At 34.8% G+C, this 24,204-nt stretch overlaps 1 long non-coding RNA gene across 1 annotated transcript in view; it reads right to left on the reverse strand.

Annotated features, from left to right (window-relative positions):
• Window positions 1-9,585: 9,585 nt before the first annotated feature.
• The window catches only part of LOC141485795 (uncharacterized), a 224,889-nt gene continuing 210,270 nt past the window's right edge, over window positions 9,586-24,204 (reverse strand). Inside the window, exon 3 of the long non-coding RNA XR_012467462.1 lies at window positions 9,586-10,274. This is a non-coding gene — a long non-coding RNA (uncharacterized lncRNA). The remainder of the gene's footprint in view (window positions 10,275-24,204) is intronic.

The following is a 24,204-nucleotide window of genomic DNA, read 5'->3' on the forward strand; positions in this document are numbered from 1 at the left end:
TTCTGGAAGAATTAGTTTGACTATTCGTTCATAGATGGTGCGTTGCTTGTTGGTTCCATGAATTATTCACAGAGGACAGAACCAAATATATTTAGCAGACATTTTCATTTTTGTTATTGAATGTCACTGGATTGAAAATATATAGTGTGTCCCAGGATAGATGATATGGGAAACGTGACAGACTAAAATAGTTTCAATTTAATTTTGGGATAGAATTCTTTTTGTTCATGATAGGTTAAAACGTTACAAGGAAAAGCTGTTCAGGGTGATAACAACCATGCTATTGCATGTTGTAGAAATAGGTAATGATCCAGTCATCTTAGTCAAAATTAGTGTGTTGGATGGTTTGGAAACTGATACAAGGTGATAAATGGATTTTTCAAGCAAGCAAATACTAAAAAAAGTTCATTCACTTATAGTTCTGTGAATCTAGAAGGTTTTTTGATTTTTTGTTTGTTTGTGAATTTAGCAAATTATCAACTGTTATTTGGAATATGAAAAAATCATGTCAGGTAGAAAATGATGAATATGATGAATATGGAATGTTGGAAGAGACCTAATAAAAACTGATGAAAAAATTTCGGATCGAGAAGGGAGATAAGAGAGTCTAGAAAGTTATACAGAGAGTTAAAGTTTTATAAATTGATGGATTTTGAGCTTACAGAAAATGATGATTATACGGGCGATGAACTATTTAACAAGTGATATAGAGTGTCAAATAGTAAAAGTGGTGAATCCAAGGTTTGGCCAAAATGGCCAAGAATCCATATTAGAGTCTTCCTTGTAGAGAGTTGTTTTTGTCAATTTGCTACCAATTTAAACGTTGCTTGGTAAGAGCCAAGAGATTCCAAAGTCGCTTGATTGTCCGAGAGGTGAATCCAGGGTGCTTCAAATTCTAAAAATGTATATAGTCTTTCAACTATAGAATGACAAACAATGAAAAATATGTCATACCTACATGTTAACAGAAAAACAGATTTTGAAAAGTATTTTTTTCAGTAATGCAAATTCAATAGTGGGAAGTTTGTGGCATTGGATTGTTTGATCAATTGACACATTTTAAGAAAAAAATTTTAATAAAATTGTTGTGGATACAGAGTTTTCGAGAATTCAATAAATTATATAAAGTATTCATAATGAATATACAAATATTATATCAGACAGAAAATAATAAATATGGGGTGTTGTAAAATATGAGACTCAATACAGAGTGTTGAAAATGCTCGAGAATCTGACAAATTTCATAGATTATTATAAAAATCCTTCATGATGAAGTTTGAAAAACATGTTAGGAGAGTCACGGTACTGAGTTTATGGAAAATTAGGGAAAGAGTACTGTAAAAATAATGAAAAAATCCTTAAAAGTAGTGTAGTGAATAATTATTTGTCAGAGCTATGGTTTTCCAGATTTTTTGATATGTCATGATATGGTATTCAGATCTGATGCATTTTTCATTGGATAACTGATTAGGTCGAATTATCAACTGATTGTTATGTTATGTCAAAGTTATCTTTTCCATATTTATAAAAAATATTCAGTTCCAATTATTTCAACAGATTGAAATAATATCACAAGATGTTCTGTTTCTAGAAAAAAAACACATTCACTTGAATAAAGCAACATATATTTATATAACATTATCAGATAAATACATTATTTATGTCATCATTTGGAAGAAATTATATAATTTTTTTTAAGTGGAAATCGTACAGTCGAACTCAAAAAGAATAATCAACAGGAAATTTCTCATGACTGCATGAAATATTTCCACTGATTAGTCTGTAGAATATTCGGTTACAAAATATCGAATTCATTGCTTCATAAGTTTCCAACCTGTTTGAATAAATAAACAGAAATATAAAGCATTTCTAGTTGAAGTTCCCCCAAAATATATAAATAACTTTTTTAGTAATCCACGACACATATCATTCCAAATTTATGTTTACTCAGGAAAATTTCTCATGTGGGATTATTTCCGAAAACGTAATTTTCTACCAAGCTGATTATAAAAATATTTCATGTCACGAATTCGTTTCTGAAAATGTATACCCTGCCTACAGGTGCGTAGGAACAAAAAATAAAAAAGACCTGTTTAATTATTTCCAAGTTGTCCTATAAATACGATATCTGTGATTCCGAGCCGCGCTACGAAGAACCAAAAAACCATCACTGTAAATCCACTTTTATCTGGAAGACCTCCAAAACCCTACTCTTATGTTTCAGATAATTTCTCGATTTCAGCCACAGCAGCGGCGTAGTTATTCGTTCTGTATTAAGGATTTTTTGTATTTTATCCTAAAAAAAAATATTGGCACATCCAGAAGGTACGCCTGTTAGCATCCTTGAAACCTCGTTCTTTGAAGATATGTTGTCCTCTGAATATCCTTTCGCAACTGGCGTATTCTTCAATCTACCATGGCGCTTCAACATGGTCAATTGGGTTCCAGCCTTCACCAGAAAAACTGCTGATGTTCCACGTAGAAAGTGACCTGTATTTTTTTCTGGATAGCTCTTTGATGATTTTTCCAAATATATTGTTTCCTACTACCCGTATCGTATAGCTACCTTATCTACCTTGTGAACAAGACATGTATGTTAGTGAATTATAACAAGTAGATTCTTCTCATCAGCTTCAAACTTTCCGTTTGGTCTTCATTATTATTGATAAGAGCGCGTTTTCATAGGTTTACCCCACAAAAACTGTTTTTTTTACCTTTTTCTTGCGTTATTAGTACATTTATGTTAACGACATCCACAAAATATTGAAAATTGATGCAACTTCATTCATTGAAAACGCCTCATTCCATGCCTCAAGAGTGAATTTTAAAACATCTTCTCTGGGGATAGCTTTAGACTTTCTCAACGTGTACATGGTACACTGGGCCACATAATGTACAGAAAAGCGACACACACAAATAGGTACCTGAACGAAAACTCTAACCACCAGTGATGACAAACCTGAAGAAGCTTTTGTATAGCGAAACACTCGTTGCGTTTCTGTAAAACTGTTCATCAAGTATCAGCCAATTCCATCAAATACAACTTATAATTTGATTTTTTTATCGTCTTCAACGATGTGTGCCTGCAGGTCTTTCATGATTTGGAGTCAAGGGTTCTGTCTTCATTGACATCGCTCTGATATAGAAAATCAATGAGACAAGCTTACCCATTACACTGGCCACAAGCTAAAGATCACTGTAACCCAGATTTCCTGTATCCACATCGCAAACCACAACGATTCTTGCAGTTGCAGAATATTGTGTTGAACAATTCCTCTGGAGCAGGTGCTAAAATTGTCGTGATAGATTCCAGGAATTCATTATGCATTGTCAAACCCCATTCCTGAGGTTCCAAATCATGTCCTAACCAAGCTTTAACTTGATAATAGACACGATTGAAATGTTGGGGAGCTGCTGCATTTGTTGGTGAGCTGCTGCACTTGTTGGTGGAATATTTGATAACTGCACAGGTTTATTCAGTTTCGTAGACTTGACGTAGTGTGTATAACCACAGATTTTGCAGCATTATAGGCTGACAACAAGATTTGAATTCCATTCTCAAATAATTTTAGAACCGGACAGTGCTGCTGTAAGTTGATCCAAATTCGGCAGTTTCTCAAATGCATTTAAAAATTTTTTTCCCTTTTTCAACAAGCGCAGAAATCGTATCAGAGCCACTTAATGCGTGCAGAAAGAAAATGTGTTTTTTTGAACGAGAATACTTATCGAAACTTCTAAAAGAGTATATTTTTGTTTTATACATTTCCTTTGCCGACTTTAAACAAAATTTGTGTTGATGAGATAGTGTACGCCCAATTCAAATGACAAGTAAATCAATATCTTCTATTTTAAGTGCAGTTTTTCCAGATTTAGATTCTTCAATTGCTGTTTCAATAATGAGTACTTATACCTGCATCGTCTCTAGCCTGTTTGGTAGTAATATCTACGTTAATAAACTTTATATGGCGTTTTTTTGACAGGGATTACCGGTTGACCTTGAGTGATGCTCTAACCGCACGCTCTCCGCCTTCTATCTCGAAAAAGATTGAGCTTATAAAAAAATTTTTGAAACAAAAGTTGTAGAGAATTCAAACCTCTATATTATTGATGATATATACAAATAGCGAGAAACTTATAAAAAACGAGATATTTGCAAAAAATGTACAAAAAAATCGATTTTTTTGAACTTTTGACCTTATATTTTAATAGTCGCGCATACCTTACCATATGTAGGTTCTCAGAAAACTTCCAAGATGTCAAAATACAACTTTATACGAGTTTATAGCTGGGTATTTCAAATTCCAAGGTAATTAGCAAAATTTGACTAAGATGACTGGACTACGTGTGTCTGACTCACTACCCAAAGATCATAGATTTGATTCAACCATTTTTATGGCTTCAATTTTTCTAGCTGAATTTGGGTTAATTCTGTTACGTCAAAAGGCTGGCCGAACTGTGAATAGCCATGGAGTTATTAGCAAAACCTTCCCGAAACCTTCACATTCAACATCGTTGACACAAAAAAACAGTCGTTCGTGACAGTATCTGTTTCAAAAGCCGCTCTAGCTGCGAATCTGCCGCCCCACGGATCCACCACTGCTTTACAGACCACCAAACTCTCAGCGAAGACCTTCCTGAGCCGGCCGGCGACTCGGCGAGAGAAACGCGACGTCGCCCTTCGCCCCCGAACCCCCTTCAATCCGCGCCCGCGGCTCGCATACACGCATTGCGTGTCCTCTAAAGGCCCTCTAAAGTTAGGTCATTGAATTTTTGGACCCTTGTCCTTCAACAGTCGCGGCCGTCTTGCATTCGGCAGAGCATTGGCCTCCAACCAACTCTATGCCAGCGAGCGCAGTAGGTTGCGCCGTTCGATGGTAGCGACTGGCAGAGACGTGACTGTCACTGGTATGTGGACGGGGTTGACTTGAAGGAAATTTCACGTTGATGAAAACATTGTTTGTTCAGATTATCTGAAATAACTTGAATTCTTGGTGTAATTGCCCCCTAATGAAGTCAGTGTATCATGAAAGTTCTTGGAATGATTCATAAAAACCTAAACCTAAAACAAGAAGTGGCGTGATACCTTTCCAATATTATCAAATTGAAAGTAAAACATTATCTAGTGCACGAGAAAGGTTGGTGAGGTAACAGAAACAATTGTTTTCTTGTCGACGTTTCAAATTTAATCACATTCTTCTTCAGAGCTCAAAAAGTAGTTTCGTCGTGTTATATAATCATTTTAAAAACAATCAAAGATGACAAAATGGTTTAGACTTTCACGGCTGAGGTTTTCAGTGTCATTTCTTTTCGAGTTTGAAAGCCGTGGATTTTTGGAATTTCTTCCTGACGTTTCGCTGGCGCGAGTGGCTAGCTTCTTGAGAGGTTTAACCATCATGGCTTGCTGTCCGATGACTCGGTCGCTGAAGAAGCTAGCCACTCGCGCCAGCGGAACGTCTGGAAGAAATTCCAAAAAACCACGGCTTTCAAATTCGAAAAGAAATGACACTGACAATCAGACATATTAGATACATATAAAAAAAAGATGAAAATTTCAACAACCAAATTTCCGAGACAATACCAACACAAAACGACATGAAACAAACATTATCTAGTGCCTCTTCAAAATTTGTCATGAATATATTTGTTGATACTGTGTCTGTTGGAGACCCAGTTTTTCTACGTAAACGATCACACAAAATTTTGTCAGCAAAACGATTGCTTTCATTTCTCATTCATGGAAAAAGTGGAGTGGTTTTTCAACTTCAATATTATTTTTCTATCATATACCTTTCAACTTACCAGAAATCGCACGTTAAAAGGTTAGACGTCGTTAATCCTTAGATCGCACAAGTTTCGGCTATTGCGGGTTATCGTTAGTAGTGAAGATTTTAGATTCACCTCGATCAGCATTCTCAAGGTTTCAATGAGAGCAGAGGAGCACTGTGAATTCAAAGAGGCTGTATCAGATTTTTTTCTTAAAGTACCTGGACTTCGGTACATTGAAAGTTCATTCAATTAATTCTAAAATCTTGCTAAAGGGTGAATTCGTTAGTGGGCGAACATTTGTTATTTGGGGTTAAGGACAGAAGTTATAGCTCTGTGATAAAAGTCGAAGGGAAATCAAATCGGTATTAACGGGTAGATAATTATTGTTAAGTATTCATAAGTCCTTCGAGACGACATGTATTAAAAACCGTTGGAGAAAATGAAAAATTATGGAATCAGCGAAAAATTCATGCGATTTTGAAATATTATTCATTAGTTCGAGAAAAGGTTGTCAATGTAGACGGAACTGTCAGTAATCCCATTACTGCCTCAAGGAACAGTCCTAGGATCCCTAGTGGTGATTATTTAAATGAATAATCTTCTGAAACTTGAACCTCGTTTTGCAGACGAAATCGTCATCATTTATGAATATGATTCTTGGGTAAACTTGAAAACTATGACACTGTCAGAATAAGTAAACGGCCTAAAGAAAATAAACTTACTTTGAATCTGAATAGGAGGAGGTACTACATGGGACCAATGTTTGAAAGTAAAATAAAAAACTAGATGCTACTCAATGAAGGAATAATGCTCAAAAATTTTATCAACCGAACTCACTACATACAATGAACACGTGAATATATGTTATATGAATAGTATTGATATCTAGGTATATGTGTTTCAGTTGTACACTGTTATCCGGATATGATCAAACCAAACCCAGAATAGACGTATACCCGAAGATCACAAAAAACTTATCGTAAACTAGAAATGCTCTGATACAATAATATAGTGATTGTTATATTCTATTATAATGCATGATCAACTTTCACCTTGTTATAGATGTTTATCTCAGTGGGTACACATAAATTTTAACACTTCAATTTCTACTTCGCATGTCATACACGAGTAATAACCATGATACTAAAGCTCCGTTTTTTTTTTATTCAATTCAGAAGACAATATTTCATTGTTATTTTTCATAGGTAATTGCATATTTATGTAAATAAACATTGTCATCATTGTTATTATCATTATTTTATCACAGGGGATTGTTCTCATTGGTATTTGCTTCCTGCGGGGGATAAATCCAAGGGAAAGGAAGGGTTATTATAAAAATTCACGGACCGTATTAGAAGTTATGATCATTACTGTTTTTTGCATTTGTGTGTGTATGGATGGGTGGATGTTATTATTATCAATATTATTAAAACAGATAGGCAATAAGAGAAAACAGCTGACGATTCACTAAGGATTTCCTACCGTATATTTATCTGTTTATGAACAGATTTATTATAACAAGTAATAATAAGGCAGCAAGAAAACTAAATGATGGTCTGAGAACGACACAGTGCAAAAGGAATATCTGATTGAACTAGAATCATAGAGGCCAACAACGTTAGAAAGCCATTTTCCGTTATATATTCCCATTTTCATGGGTTACCAGTTCACCAAATTCCAGTCTATCTGACATCATCCATTGACTGTTGTCCAACCCGTCGATAGCCCTACCATCTACAACCGGTACCTCTTCCTCTTTGCTGTTAGCTTTTAGCTTGTTTACTCGCCGACGATCTACCAGACATTCTTCTTCCGTTTAACACGCAAAAGATACGATTAAACGCCAGACTAAATAAACTCCACCAAAACACTTAGTAATATTAATTTTGGTTAATTCACAACCCTTTCTGTATTTGTGGATAATACCCGTCAAAAAATATCGATTGGGAAAGCTGGATATAATTTTCTTTTCTTTATTTCACATATTTTCTATTGAAGTATTTTCAAAATAATGTATCAGTTTTTTCAAATCTTGCACACTATTTGATAAATATCACACATATGACTTGAATTTATTCAGGGTACTCCAAATAAATAATATCAAACCAATTTTTTATTGTTATCAGTACAAAATATTGTACTCTGTGGTTTATTTTAGTCTTTCCATTGAATATTTGACACACTTGAGGCAGTACACGACGTTTCGACCCCTCCCAGTTCGTCCTAGGTGTTTCTAGCAAAACTATTTCAACTTCAGGTAATATTTGGCCTTGACCGCTTCAACCACGGAGGTTAGTGTCGGTGTCAATTATTTATTTATTCGAATAATAATACTGGCAAAATTCATAAAAAGCATGTATGTATCCTAAAAACTATCCAACATGTAAACATCCATCCTAACAACAAGAGAACATCAATATGTTAATTTTTGTACGTTGACGTACATCTGTCAAAAGTTCAGTGCATGTTGACAGAACCAAACTAATGACAGAACCAAACTATTAATATCCCAATACCTAGATAAGGTAGGTTATACGCGACTATTAAAATCTAAGGTTAGAAGTCACAAAAATCGATTTTTTTGCACATCAAAATACAACTTTATACGAGGTTGTGGCTGGGTATCCCAAATTCTGAGGTGACCTTATTGATTTTATAATTCAACTCATAAGATTACTTTCACAAATTATTGTAACAAGATGGCATGTATAGATGGTATCGGATCTGTTTGCCCAGACAAGAGTTGATATGTATGTGGTGCTCCTTCTTCTGTTGTGTTCTGTGTTTGCAGATATCTTGTCACTGTTCCGTGTCATCTCGATTTTACTTCTTTATATATTTTTGACAGTTGATTATCCTTCCTCATTCAATGAACCTTTTTCCTGAAGTACGAAAAATCACTCACTAGCAGCGCTAGTAGTTCGGTAAGGACAAACAGTGCCTAATCCTTATATAAACATATGGTAAAGTACAATTAAAAGGTAAATTTTCGTTATGGCGATTTTGAAAAAATTTTTGACTGTACTTACGTATTTTGATGCGTAGATTACGAATCCGAAAGAAAAAAGCGGCGCTCTCCCTTATTTAAAAAGTTACGGCCCTTCAAAGTTCAGAAAAGGGCAACTTTTCAGCCTTCTTTTTCAATAAATAAACTATTTAAAAACACAAGCATTTATTCACTAGGTCACCTTTACACCTTATTCTCTTCTTCAACACTTTTCACTTCAATAATCAACATTTTTCTTATAAAAAACTTAATTTAAAAACGAATGCTTCTCCTGGTGACATTATTTTATTTTTAGGTTAGTTACTAGTGACATTTCAGAAAAAAGCGGTTGGTATTTGCCGTCGCCTACTATTTCAAATTCGTAATACACCACCAAAAACCAATTTACGATCTAAAGAATGAAGGTAAAAAACATTTGAATTTCTTCAGGAATATGGACTGCATCAGTCGTACCAACCATATCATTAACCTTAAAAACGTAAAATACAGTGATATGTAACCAAAAAGCAGCTCCGTACATTTTTTAACATTTTTATAAGAAAAATGTTGATTATTGAAGTGAAAAGTGTTAAAGAAGGACGAATAAGGTGTAAAGGTGACCTAGTGAATAAATGCATGTGTTTTTAAATGGTTTATTTAGTGAAAAAGAAGGCTGAAAAGTTGCCCTTTTCTGAACGTTGAAGGGTCGTAACTTTTTGAATAAGGGAGAGCGCCGCTTTTTTCTTTCGGATTCGTAATCTACGCATCAAAATACGTAAGTACAGTCAAACATTTTTTCAAAATCGCCGGATGTCCACAAAACGAAAATTTACCCAGATGTATTTCCGTGTGAAAAATGAATCAAATATAGATGGTAATGAAATAAATTTAATTAAACATAATAAATGAATATAGTTTAATAAACGATTGAGGTTATAATTCATTCTAATCAATGGTAATTAACTATGAAAAGTTCACTATTCATTTCATGTTTAGAGCATACATATGAATATTTATTTATTTTTTGCACTGTTAAATCCACTCTTCTCGAAGCATGTAGGTATCCATTTCTTACATCTAACCTTATTAATATGAGGTTTTATAAATGGTATAAACAACACGTTCTCTTCTTTTATTGTAGAATTTTTAAATGATTAGCTGATGATGAACGTATATACCTTTGAAACATGTACTGATTGATAGTTTTACCGTTCTAACATCTGCGGGTGATAATGAATCATGCAGACGACTTTGAGCACTTCACTTTGCACTCCACTTTGAGATATAATGGACTTCTACCACAGATCATTTAGATTAGATTGACGACCATCTCTATTAAATGTGTTCAATTCCGAAGGTATAACATGCGTCCAACAAACATTTGAAGTTTTCAGTTTCCCAGTCATATCTCAAACAAAAATGCGAGACAACAACCCTTGGTCGAATCATATACAACTCGAAATCTGTGAAGTCATTGTGCTCCCTGAAGAAAGGTTTGATTCGACAGAAATTCACCAAACACCTGTAACAAAGATTTCGAGATTTATCATAATTCATATACCTGCACAATTCAAGGCTCCAGACGAATTTTTTATATAAGACGCGAATAAAAGCCCTAATCGTGCCTGAACAATCGGGCGGTAGATTCAGAATTTCTTTCCCAGGCTGGCAAGACTTAATACTTAAAACCATGCAAGGGTGTGGGGTTTGAAGCGATGAATAGAATATTTATCAGTGTGTTTCCTGAAGAGAAACATTTCTACGCAGAGCTTGTCATTAGTATTGTTAGATTTTTGACGCCCTTTTTTTCAGAATGTTGCTGAAAGTTTTGATTGTTTATTAATTTATCAATGCTATCAGAATATAAAGATATCAGGTATGCTGGGATATAGAATTATGATTAGCGGCAAGTTACAAACATATTTATTCCTTAATGATCCACGTATAAAAATGTAAACAGTTGGGCTGAAAAATTCATAGGCATTACCGAAAAATCATTTAGGATAATCATCATATAACAAACAAAGTCCACATCGGACCAAAAAAGTTTAGGTGTATAAACAGCTAACCCTTGTCTTTAGATTCAGTATCAATTTGCTTCTCCTGAAGATGGTAACCTTGTTAGTGAAACGCGCGTCGAGTGCAAAAATATCAGTTTGGTGTTAGAGTAATTGATCTCTTGAAAACGTTTTCAACTTTTACACCAAAGTTTCCAATCTCATCGTTTAAACCGATTTTTGTGAAAATCTTAGTGTTTTTGGGTACTTTCATCAATATGGCTTCCTGGAGACCTTTTGAAACAAATGATAACATTACGTGTGAGAAATCTGTGTCAATCGACAGGGATCCGGAATTCGAAAATAAGGACTTACATGTTCAAGTTCAGCGAGTAATTTTAAATATTCATGAATGCTTGAAGAAGGAAAACTGTCACACTTTACAGAATGCTATTGTGAATAGAATATGCGAGTTAACGAAACTATCTCGTTCGACAGTTCTTCGAGTCATTAAAATAGGGGATGTCATTGACCATGCAATGAAACGAAAACAAAGGATTAAAAACTTTCAAACGATGATGGTGCTACAAAAGATGTGATTCGGCGAACAATTTATGGTATATACCAAAAAAATTAAGTACCAACCTTGGAAGTGATTTGGTATAAATTACTCGATTATCCCGATTACAATTACAAACCTTCAGAAACTCTACGAGGTGTCTTGTTGTCTTGTGGTTTCAAATATAAAAAATTGAACAATCGGATGGTCATAATGGAATCGAAACGCATTGTTCAACTCCGACAAGAATATTTGAGGCGAATGAAAAGCTACCGAGAATCCAGCAGACATATAATCTACCTCGACGAAACTTGGTTTGACACCCATGATGTTGTCAAATATGGCTGGGTAGACGAAACCAAGTATTGTGCTTTGAACACACCTCCTTCAAGGGAAAAACGTGTTATAATTTTGTATGCCGGGAATGAAAGTGGTTTCGAACCTAACGCTTTGCTTCTGTCGGCCAAAAATATAAAAGATTCGTCTGCTGATTACCACGAAGATATGACTGCGGCTTTATTCGAAACCTGGTTCAGTGAGCAGCTTCTCCCAAATATTCCTCCAAATTCGGTTATTGTTATGGATAACGCTTCGTATCATTCTCGGTTATTGACTACAATACCAAACAATAACACAAAAAAAGCAGATATTGCTGATTTCATGCGAAATCATGACATGGAAATACCCGAAAAGATTCCAACGAATAAGGTATTACTGGCGACCATAAAACAACGTAATTTCAAAAAAGAGTATATTATTGACTCGATGTGTGAAACACGTGGTCATATTCTCTTACGTTTGCCTCCTTACTATTGTGTGTTCAATCCAATTGAAATGGTTTGGACCACAATGAAAGAAAGCTTGCGGAAATGTAATCAGTCACCGACTTTGAATCCTGTGGTGCTTGACAATATAAGGCGAGTGGTGAATGAAGTAGATAGATAATAGTGATGTGTGGAAGAACTGTGTGGCCCACGTTATAAAAGAAGAGAACAAATATTATGTGCAAAGTTCCATAAATCCGATTGTTATTCAACCCGATGATGATTCCACCTTATCCGAATATAGCGAAGAAGTATTTAGATTTTTCTAGCAATTTTGTTGGCCTCTATTATTTTGCTAATATATGTTTGACGAGAATTCGGTGTCATTATTTGTATTTTCATTGTATTTTAGAGTTTTCGACTCGGAAATCAACTACCTTAAATTTCGAAGTTTTTCATAATTACCCATGGTGGAAAAATTCAGTTGAGATAACTTTTTCATGGGGTGATCAATTGCTATGATTGTAACAATAAGTAACTTCACAACCCTAGAATATAATGTAAATATCTTCAACTACTACAAAATGGCGGACATTTGACATTTAACTACATAATATGAAGTAATAAGCTTGAGGTCAGTTCAGAAGATGCTGGAAATGGTTGCCTTGAACTTCTTGACATATGAACGCCGAACATTTTCGAACACAGTAACGTCAATATCTCTACAAATATTTACTATTTTCTGCCGTATATCCAATATTGAAGCAGGTTCAGTTTCGTACACCTTTTGCTTCAAACAGCCCCATAAAAAAAGTCTAAAGGTATCAAATCTGGCGAGCAGGCTGGCCATTCTGTAGGATCCCGACGGCCAATCCAATGATCGGGAAAAGTAGTATCCAAATAGTGTCTTACTTGTCTGGAGTAATGTAGTGGTGCTCCATCTTGTTGGAATACAATATACATATCGAATCCATTAGGATTCGCTTCGACGATTTCAGTGATGAGAGGTGTGATGTATTCAACTTAAATAAAACAACTCCTTATTTTCCGATCTTTATTCTCTCGCTCACCTAGACATACTGCTCTTCGATTCCTAGATGATATATAAAAAAGTACTATGTACAGAGTGCTACACTAATACTATATACAGGATGTCACATCTCCCCCCTTAAAAAATATATACATATATATATATATATATATATATATATATATATATATATATATATATATATATACATTATAATATGAGTCAATTATATATTCAAGTATAAGTTAAGCGTTCAGGTGGCTTAACCGTACGCTTTGGTCGCGAGATTACATTTTCATTCGAACAGTTCGTGTCACGAGAAGTGGTAAAGTCTGCAGTATTTGGAACAATCCAATAATGGAAATTTTGTCTGTGAACAATTCCGTTTGAAAAAATTTACATTCGTCACTAAAACAAATATTGTGGAGATAGGTAGGATGCCTTGCAATGGTTTCCGTCATGATTTCGCAGAATTCTGTTCTCCGATCAGGATCATCTTCAGTTAATTGGTGTACCATTTTAATTTTGTATGGATGATACCTATTTCTCTTCAAAAGTCTTCACACAGTAGAAGGAGACACCTCACAAACATTCGCGACGGAATAAGTAGATTGTTCAGGATTTACTTCCATCTCACCAATTATTATTTGCACTTGCTTTTCTTCCCAAATGGACGGATGATCTGGGGACTTTTTGTTAGGTACACTACTGGTAGTTGTGAATTGGGATACAAGTTCCCTCAAATATTTTCTACAGATAACACGATTCGGAAAACGTTCATTGAAAATCCTTTTGATCTCGTGAAAGTTACACGTCGCACCGCAAATAAAAATTGCTTCAATTTTTTCTTCCAATGGACAAGAATTGACCATTTTAGAGATTGTTGACGTGGTACCTTTCTACTAGAAAAACCAAAAACTATATGAGAATATTCTAACTGAACAATGATGTTCATTGTCGTACTGACATTTTTTGGCATTTTTATAAACAAAAAATAACTTAACAAACCTTATCGGTTTGGTGTTATTTCCATATGGCAGATAAAAAGGAATATTTCTGGAAATATCGATAGTAATGTGTTCGTCTTCAGGAAATTATTAAATTATCCGCCATTTTGTAGTAGGAGAAGATATTCACTTCATATTCTAGGGTTGTGAAGTATTCGTCAGGAGCTTCAAAATGATGTGTCACAAGAAATTCCCTTTCCATTTAATTTCATCTTGAAATAAAGTATTCATGCATTAATTTCATTATCCCAAATTTCAATTTTTTCAGTTGACCCGTTCAAAAAATAAAAAGGGGGGGACATTAATGATGCCGATGAGCGATGTTCGGCCAATTATTCTCTACGAATTAAAATTGGACCAAAGCGCTGCCAAAACAGCCCAAAAAATTAACCAGGCACCATGTATATTGAAAAATTGTTCAATAATACAGTGACTCGATACAAAAAATCTATCTGTTTGCTTGATTTTCAATCAAATTGGTTTTTAGCTACTCAATGGGCCCCCTGTATAATTATGTAGTACGCTTCTTGTGGTAAAAATACTTCCATACAAATTGAAAGGGGGATCTTTTATGTATAAAGCTGGAGAAGTAAAAAAACAAAATGTTTATTTCTCATTATATCCTTTAAAAAACCAATTGTTTCCGCCCATGTTCCAAACGAGAAATTCGTAGATTCTACCGATTATTGCAAAAGTTGAGTGATACCACCTGAGGCGCGTAGGGGACTGCCATAACGGTACGTTTTTTTCAGAATACGGTTGTGATAGCGGTTCGAATTTAATGACGAACATCTTTCGCCTTTTTTAGCAGACAGGTTGACTTTTGGGTGGGACCCCTGTGGGAAACGTGAAATGCCAAATTTAGAAAAGATATTAATCATAACAGGCAACGAGATCCAAGATTTCGGAAACATCGATTCGAAAACAGTTGAGCGCGCTTTGAGATGTTAATAGAATGTGGGATTGTTTATGATTGATGGTTCTTTTGTTTGCAAAATCTGGGGGTAGGTATTCGAGGTAATCTTATTTGTATAGAATGAAAAAACAGTGCCCTACAAATAGTCGACTTCGAAATTGAAGAAATTGATTAAGTTCCATTCAATTGCACATATCTTGATCAAAGGAAGCAGTATGTCTAATGTAATAGTTTCTCTTCAAATATTTATTATGCCACTAGAGGAGTTCCACAAGGATATAATCTTGGACCACTATTCATAAATGATTCATGCAACATATTATACTGCAAAAGATTCATATTTGCAGATGGTTCAAAGTTATACACCTCTGTTTACGATATAGATAACTGTACTGGATTGCAACAGCAGTTGAACACTTTAAATGACTGGTGCCACAAAAACCGTCCCAATTTAAATACTTCATAATGCAAAATTGTATCATTCACCAGAAAATTCAAATACAATTTGTGTACAATATCGACAAAACTATCTTAGGTACAACTAACACTATCAGGGTTCTAGGTATCCATTTTGACAATCAACTTACTTTTAATACTCACATTAATTTATTTTATTGTTAACTTCGCCTGTCGCTCTTACGGTTTCATTGTTAGAAATTATAAGATTTTCAATGATATTTTATCTCTTACTTTCCTATATTTCAGTTAAGAAAGATCCAAGTTAGGGTATGGGTCTTGAAATGGAATCCCATTTATAATAATTAGCATATATAAAACATTGGAGCCCAAAAGAAGTTTTTGAAATACTGAAGGTTTGAAACAAATAACGTGTGTTCTCAAAAAATTGAAACTACCTATATCGAACTATTGGGAAAATTTCATCTTGTACCTCTTGAAAAAAGAAGGCCTATGTTCTTTTTTACATAAGTTGTTGAATGGTAGAAGTGATACTCTCACCCCGGAATTATTTTCTGCAATATATTTTCTTGTACCAAGATCAACATCTAGAAATTGTACCACATTTTTGTGCAAAAGAGCTCAAACCAATGTATTGTTGAAATCACCAGTGAATTCGATGTGCAGTACTGTATACTGTCTATCTCATGGGATATTTTTTATTGTAGTATATTCAATCTGAAAAATAAATCTCGTGCATATTTGTGACTTATGAATAACTATTAATGATTTGTAATTCATTTTAATTTATTTTTTTGTTTTATATGAAATTCTTTTCTGTTTAAATCTGAATGAAACCGTGCTATAATTTGTATAATTGAATTGTTAATTTTTGCTATATGAATGGGAAACTGTTGGGCAATAAACGCTATTATCAATACTATTATTATTATTCAAGACATAAAGAATTGACGTTGTCTTTTGAAAATCTAAATTGTAAACACCTCCTCTGTTACTTACTTTACTGATCTTATACCTATAATCGTACTATAAATTAGTACAGGTAATTTTGGAAAACTTGAAAATTTTTGTCCAATTTGTAGATCTTACCATTTCCAAGATAGAACTAGCGGGATCAGCTGAAAAAAAGTGTAGATGCACTGCAATTTTAACAAAAAAAAATAGTTTTTTACAGAACGATAAGGACATTTGCAAACTTTCTCCTTTTTCCAGAATAAATAGCATACTGTTCCGTTTTTATACATTCTCTAGGAGATACTTTCATTACAAATTCTCTTGTGTTTGAGTATCTGCAGCCATTATTAGATTATGGAGGTATAGAATCGGAAGGTGCCGAAATTAGCTAATTGTAGTTTCAAGTTTCATATACTCAAGATTTTCCCTAAACTTGTTTAGTAAAAATCTAAGAGTAAAAGTTTATTGATTCCATCACATATGTCAAGTTTTATAATATTGAATTCGGAAAATATTTTGCGTAGTACCCATGAATTATACCTACTACAAGATCCATTACAGTGTTTTTTATTCATTTAAAGTCTTTAACTATATACTCAAGCTACAAAATAAATGAATTCAGATCTACTTATTTTTCAGATTCTGGGTGGTTGAGAGTCTAAAATTAAGAAGCCTTGATTCGTCCACAAAAATATACACACATCGGAAAAGTCTAGGGATATTTTTATAACATACTAAATATCATAAAAATAAATGCATGAGGTCGTTTAATTTCGATTAAATTGGTACACTCGACCACCCTGTAGATTTCTATGGGTTGAACAAAGCCTACAAAAACGGTAACTAATCTTTTATCAAGTTTTTTACAAACTGTAGGTTTTCGGCTAAAATGAATAATATGAAAGTGTCGAGTTTGTACATTCTATGCAGTTCTTGCTCAGCAATTAAACTGGAAATATTGTGCTTTAACATGGAACGCCATCACTTACCATTGGCTGAGATGAATAGAGCTGTAGGGCTTCTTCAAGGTGGCATGCGACAAAATGATGTAGCTCTTCGTTTGGGGGTCTCCCAAAATGTTATCAGTCGATTGTGGCGGCGTTTCCGTGAAACTGGCAGTCCAGCCGAACAACATCCAGGGCGAGGACGCGCTACAACTGCAGTTCAAGACCGATTTTTGGTCTTAACCGCAAGAAGACAACCGACAATCACAGCACCTGAGTTGGTTAACGTGTTGCAGCAGACGCACCAGGTAACCATTGGTCGTGATACTGTCAGAAATCGACTGCATGAAGCAGATCTCCACAACAGAAGGCTACTTAGATGTCCACCTTTGTCGAGAGGCAATAGCGGTAGAAGATTAGAGTGAGTGGTGTCAAGAACATCAAAACTGGGATGCAAATGATTGGGCCACAGTTTTGTTTACAGACAAATCCAGATTTGGATTTCATCCAGATTCTCGTCGAGTAAGACTGTGGAGACGACCTGGAAATAATGAACGTTTGAGACACGTCCAGTAAGTCCACACATACAGAAGTGGTACAGTCATGCTATGAGGCGGAATCATGATCGGCGGCAAAACCGATCTCGTTTTTCCAAATTGCTCCCTCACAGCTCGACAGTACCTCGACACCATTCTTCTACCTATCGTCCGTCCGTTTGCTAGTGCTGTTGGTGAAAACTTCCACCTAATGCACGATAATGCTCGTCCACATGTCGCGCGTCTAGTCACCAACGAAGGAGTTGATGTATTGCCATGGCCAGCACAATCACCGGAGCTGAATCCCATCGAGCCTATGTGGGAAATGCTTCAACGAAGAATTACTCCGCATATGTGGAACATTCACACAACGTTTCAATTGAGAGAGCTTTTAATCGCTGAATGGGCAAATGTACCTCAACAAGACATTGACAATCTCATTTTGTCGATGCACGATAGATGTAGGGCCGTAATAAACCAGCGTGGAGGCCATACTTTGTACTGATTCCAATTTTTTTTGTATTATGATTTTTTTTCGGGGTGCCAAAGAAGAGCCATATTTTTTTTTTAGTTTTGCTTATATGCGCACTCAGTATTTTTGACCATTTAATAAATTTTGTTGTAAGTTACATTCGTTTAATAATCACCCGTCAACTTTTTTTCCCTAAAGCGATCTAAAAAAAAATTATTGCCATTTTTAAAAATATCCCTAGACTTTTCCGATGTGTGTATTTCAATTAATCGTCAATTACTTAGAACACAGTGTTCAAAATCTGTTAATTCTAGAATAATTTTCTGTTACTAAGTAAATGCTATGAAAGTTATGCTTGCTTCTATGAGATATAAAAAACTGAAGATTCATTAGGATTATGTAGTTTAGAATACCGGACGATAAACTGAGCTATTTATCTCACAGTTGACTTTACACATTATACTCCGTGGAAATCGTATATTTACAAGTATGCAACAAACTGAAAACTAGCGTTTTCGGGTGGGTGGCATTTGTGTTTTAGATGCCGTAACAATTTCGCTATCACACGTGTTTGAACCTTTCTTCATTGCGAAAGATATTATTATGCATCAGGGGGGTCATTGGCGTACAATGAGACGGGAACAGGTCTGATTTAAAATGACGATGCAAGAAAAATATGCAAGAGCACTGACAAAACAGACGACGAGTAATTAATTCAAAAAAGTACGTCTTTCAAGCACCTGAAATTTATAGTATTTTTCTTAATCAATTTCTTTATTACATGCATCCATGATACATGTAAATACTGTTCTGATTATGAATGAGGATTTAGTAGCCAGAACAAAATTCTAACAATCAATTGAACCCAAATGTCATTTGTTTGTAGAATAACTTGAATAGTGATGCACATACAGGGCTATTCAAATTCGTTTCTGTACATGGGGATCTCGTAAACGATAAGAGATAGAGTGTCGCTTAAATTGTGGCAAAGTTGTATATTTTAGAGAACTATTCAATGATGTAAAGAAATCGAATATAGCTCTTTTGGTTCTGAAGATATACAGGAAAAACAAAAAATCCAAAATTATTTTTTTGCCTAGATCTTCTTTATTCGCAGACTTATTGAAAATCTGTCCACATTTTGCTATTTGGCACTTGATGTGAGCTCTCAGAATATATCCATGAATCTTTTATACAGGGTGTCTGACTTGGGCCACCCCCATGAATTTTTAAATATGGACCTGTATTTTTCGTTGTAGTTTTTGGATCGTAGACGTTCAGTTCATACTGAGAAATTGAATTCAATTTTATATTTCGGGATGTTTCGGTAATATTCGATTATAATTGTGTGAATTATTCCCTTTTAAATTACGGCCCTGGAAATTGGTTGACTGAGTTGAATAAAAACATAATAGCAACTTCCACGTCTCCCTATGGATCGTAGAGTTGTTCGAGATTTTTTTTTCATTTTTAGGTACCTATTCATATTTTTTCCATTGCTCTGAGCGTAATGTGGAGCAAAGAAGTCAATGAAGATTTGAATTTAGTGTGGGGGACAGGTGTTTTCAGGGCTAGAATTATTGGGCCGTTCATTTATTTATTTATTCATTTATTTATTTCATACACTATTCTACAGGATGAACCCAATAGGGAGTAACAGTGGCATTTACAAATATGTACTTACATATATAATTTGTGAATCTATATAAAAAAAATAAAAACAGAACTGTCAGTTAGCTAAGAAATGTCTTTTGATTTGTATAATCTGGCAGTTGATTATATCTAGGACTTGACTAACAGAATTAGAGGTATCGAACATCGTATAAGTTGAAGATTTTTTCATTATATTTGTACGCGGAGTGTTGAGATAAAATGTGACGCTATTCCTAGATGACCGTCTAGGAACCCAAAAATTCAACATATTTAACAGTTGAGAGTAGGTGATGATACTGTTTATGACCTTGAATAAAAAAAGAAATGAATACTATTTACGCCTTACTTCGAGACTGAAAAAATTGTGAGTTACAAGCAATTCATAATAGGATATTCCTACAGTAGGATATGTGCCTTCAAGTTTAAAAGACATATATTTTAGGAAGCGCCTCTGTAGGGCTTCTAGTTGATTTATATGAACCTGATAGTAGGGAGTCCACACGACAGTTGCTTATTCCAGCCTAGATCAAACAAAAGTGAAATAAAGTAATTTCAATATTGAAGCTTTTTCGAAGTCTTTTGTACTTCTAACTAAGAATCCATACATGCGATAAGCTGCTGTGTCAATATGTTTATTGAAAGAAATAGATGAATCAAAAGTAACACCTAGATCAGTGAGTGTGTCAGGACGCTCCAGAACTTGATTGTTTATGACGTAGTTGTGTGAATTCGAGTTCGTTTTCAGTGAGTAAGACATTACATTATATTTGGATATGTTGAGAGATAGATTATTCTTCCGACACCATGTAGCAACGCGATTTGAATTCAGGGCGAGACATTCGCAATCATTAGAACATGATATATTGTGATAGAGTTTCAAGTCATCTGCTTATAAAAGAAAATTGACATCAATCTCAGCTCCGATATCATTAATGAACATATTCAACAGTAGGGGTCCTAGATTTGATCCTTGTGGTACACTAGATGTGGCTATATATTCGATAGACTTGAGGCTATTGAGTTAGATGTACTGCTTACGGTTGTAAAAATACGATTTAAAAAGGGTAATTTAATCATTGGATAACCCAAAAGTCGAAACCTTGTTGAGCAGGACACTATGGTCAAGTCTGTCGAACGCTTTAGAAAAATCAGTCTAGATGACATCAGTCTGAGACTGATACGCAGAGGTATTTAGAAATTTTAAGGCAAAATACTGAACCCCTTGTTGATGAATTGCCACTAATGCAGCTCAGAAAATTATATTTTCAACGAGACGGGGCTTCGCCCTACAACACAATTGTCACCAATTTTTGGGCTGTAAATTTTGGATAGCCAAGCAACGACCCAACCGTTAGCCGGTCAGGATCCTCAGCTCGTAATTGTCGACTGCTGAAGATTGTCGTTTGTAATGGGGTAACCGGTGATAAACGGAAAAACAGATTCAACAGCAGGACAGAGATGATTCGTCAAAAATCATAAGAAATTAGCTTGATGCTATTAATTACTTTCCAAATTTTAATTTTTTGCCTCTTTTTGCCTACGATTTTCGGTCAGTTTTTTCTACGAAGTGGTCAACCTACAGTAATCCAGGACGAGGATTTGAGGATGCTGGTGGAGACTGAAAAACCATGCGGTTTTAGATGTTTTGAAACGTATTGAAAAGTTCGAAAAGTGGGCGCCCCACGATCTGAAAGATCGACAGAAATTGTCTTGTTAAGAGATCTGTTCTTCTTAGCTTTTGCACAACCAAAACCACCCTTTTGAGGATCTGGTTTGCCTTGCAGTGTAAGACAGATGACGAATAATGTCGGTGGTTGAAGTTGCCTTCACAACTGATCGTCTTCGGAAGCTTAGTTTATCTTTGATATTCGAGAATTTGGTTATCTGTCATCCCCCTGAATTACTCAGAAATTAATGACCATTGAAAAACCACCAAGAAATTCGTTTCGACAAGGAGTAATGGATACCTCAAGCCAATTGAGTACTGGTAACAATTCTGTTGAAGGTTACTGATAAAAAAATTCACTTGCACGCCAATGTTGACGGCGTGCTGGCCTACTTAAATTTTTGTATGCGTTATTCGCGATGGAAAACAATTTTCTGGGGTCACGTCCGTCATGAACAGAGCACGCTGTTTACAACTGCTCATGTTTTTGTGCACTTCATTGGACGATTCTAGATAGGATTGGCGTTGCGATTATACAAAGTTCAATAACCGATAGTGCGAGACACGAGTACACAAAAAAATCTAAATTGCACTCGACGTATGGCTCTGTGTACTCACTGTATTTGCCTGGTTTCATTGTTTACTCCATTGGCGGGAGAAGGATCTTGATGTGTTCTGATCAACCGTCAGTCTTTGTTGTTTAGCATTTCGCAGTTGAAGTTAATGACCTGGTGTTACGATAATGAGAACAAATTTCTTCCTTCATAATCACTCAAATCTGTTTTGTGTTAATTAATCAAAATAATAATTTTTAAATACATCTAAAAAATAACTTATTCAACACAAATCTTTATTTTGTATTAGGTATTTCAATAAAAACCATTGAAAGAATGGTTATAGAAGGAAAGCAATTAATTTCTGCAAATAACGGAAAAGTAAAATTTTCCACCAGAAGAAAAAAACGGCTTTGAGGAGCACCAGTAAGTGATATTCCCAATTATGAGTATTCCAATATTAGACAGATTATTTGCGACTTTTATAAGGATGGAAGTGATGGAACTTTTTTTAACGTAAAGTTCCATCACAAAATTAATTACGTTTTGGGAATCGTGCCTTCCGAAACATCTCTTCATAGAATTTTAAAGAAAATAGGTTTCAAATGCAGAGGGACTGAGCATTGGGGATCAAGTATTTACAAAAAATCAATTATTTTTGTAGCAAACAGCAATCAAATGTGTTTCTTGATGAGACATACCTTCATACAGCTTCCAAGAACTGGAAGGACGAATCAAACAAAGGGTTATTTAAAAATATTGCAATGGGAACAATACTCATTTATTGTCCATGCAGGAGGTGACATGGGTTTTATACCTAATTTTCGGCTTATATTTATATCAACCACGACATCAGGGAATTATCAGTCAGAAATGAACTCTGAAAATTATGATAATGGTTACAAGAAAAGTTGATCCCAAATGTACCTGTGAATTCGGTGGTCATGACCGATAATGCTCCATAACATAATATTCAAATTTATCCAGCCAGCAACACAAATTCTACGAAGGCTGACATGGTGAAGTAGCTGCACTACAAAAGCATTATGTCATGCTCAAACTCGAATAATATGAGTTGAACAAAGTGAATACAAAGCATCATATTAGATACATATTTGATGAGGTTCTGCTTGAACACTGACATGGCATTTTGCGACTTCCACCCTACCATCCGGATTTGAATCCCATTGAACTCGTTTGGGCTACTGTCAAAAACAACCTGTCCTGAAAGAATGTAACGTTCAAGTTGGAAGATGTGAGGAAACTGGCGGAGCACGAGTTTGATAAAGTAACTTTCGGGGAATGGCAAAAGCGTCGCCAACATGTAGTAGATGGAGATCGGAAATTTCAAAGAGAGGTAAATCCAGTGATTATGATAGCAGCACAAGGAGCAGTGAAGATGAAGACAATTTTTATTCAGATAGTGACTGATTGAAGTTTATGTTTGGATAAGTGTACCATTATATAACATTTTAGTGAACTGTACTACTACCCATAATACTAAATAAAATATGAAAAGAACTTACAAAGAAGTCATGATACATTTGCTACCCTAATTAATAATAATATTTATTGATTTCTTCAGGACATCCTAATATACATACATTGTTTTGAAAATATATAAATGAATGATATAAATAACAAAAATGATGATATGATAGAAGGAAAAAATAATAAAAACCATTTTTCAATGATTCCAGAATGGTTTCAACATGAGGATATACATAATAAGTATATTACCAAACAGAAAAAAGAAAATCAAGGATGATATTTTATATAGTTCGTGAGATTTTTTTCAATTGGAAAACATTTATTGAATCTTTCAACGAAAGTGGGAGTTTGTTATTCTCATTCAAACCTTTATAAAATAAAGACTTCATCGCACTAGTCGAATTAGTTCGAGAAAGGTGGAATTTTGAGAGCTACTCGTTCTTGTTAAGTGGGTATGGATTTGAGATTTATATATACAGAATTCTTCAAAAT

Source organism: Leptinotarsa decemlineata, unplaced genomic scaffold (genome assembly GCF_025532065.1).
Source record: "Leptinotarsa decemlineata unplaced genomic scaffold, Ldec_3_MD MMD2_tig00026336_RagTag_RagTag, whole genome shotgun sequence".
Classification (NCBI taxonomy): Eukaryota; Metazoa; Arthropoda; class Insecta; order Coleoptera; family Chrysomelidae; genus Leptinotarsa; species Leptinotarsa decemlineata.